Source organism: Brassica oleracea, chromosome C9 (genome assembly GCF_000695525.1).
Source record: "Brassica oleracea var. oleracea cultivar TO1000 chromosome C9, BOL, whole genome shotgun sequence".
In the NCBI taxonomy this organism is placed as follows: domain Eukaryota; kingdom Viridiplantae; phylum Streptophyta; class Magnoliopsida; order Brassicales; family Brassicaceae; genus Brassica; species Brassica oleracea.
This window is the reverse complement of record NC_027756.1, coordinates 22,062,702-22,063,574: the sequence shown is the minus strand read 5'-3', so window position 1 is coordinate 22,063,574 and position 873 is coordinate 22,062,702.

Genomic DNA, 873 nt, shown 5'->3' with positions numbered 1-873 from the left:
CAACCAACCACCCCTTGACTTAGAATCAGATAGACGGTCCAGAATAGATAAGCAGAACACACGAACAGGTCCGGATCGTCCCCAAAAACCAATCCGTCTAACCAGATAGAATCTAGGTGCGACCGGTCCATGAAGTTCGGCTCAATGGCCCACGGACTTCCTTACCTGATCCGGCCTTGGGCCTGGATCCAAATGGCCGAGTAAGCCTCAAGCCCAAACCGGTAGGCTTAGCAACCGATCGGACCATGCGACTCTTCCTAGGCTTAGACAAACCGTGAACCATATCTTGACTTGTTAAGTCATAGACTGATCCATAAGGAACGGACACAACCTGTCTCAATAGACACCGTTTGGAACATGCACCCCTTCGGTCCTTGGTACCTCTTGGTCCTCGTACCTCTTGATCCTCGTACCTCTTGGTCCTCGTACCTCTTGATGTTCGTAACCCTTGGCAACTTGTACCCTTTGGTTACTTACACCCTTTGGTAACTCACAACCTTTGGTAACTCGTGACCTTTGGCAACTCGGGCCTTTTGGGACATGTCCAACCGTTTATCCCAACCGCCCAGTCCATGGTGCGATTCGAACCATCCGCATAGCCGACCTGTGTCAAGGCTAGCGGTTCAGTTATGAATGGCCAAGTCTAGGGACGTGTCCCTTGGACTGAACCAACACAACCTTTCGTGTGTAAACAGAAAGAACAGAAAGAGATCGGATAGAACACAAGTAAGGGAAGCCGGATGAGACTTAGGAACCGACAGAGCCGCGGTGCGATCGCCTCTGATTGGGTTTGGGGTCGGTCACTAGCCCAACCCACGCCCCAAGCCCTCTAGACTTAGCCCACGGCCTTGCACAAAGACCCAACAGTCCACG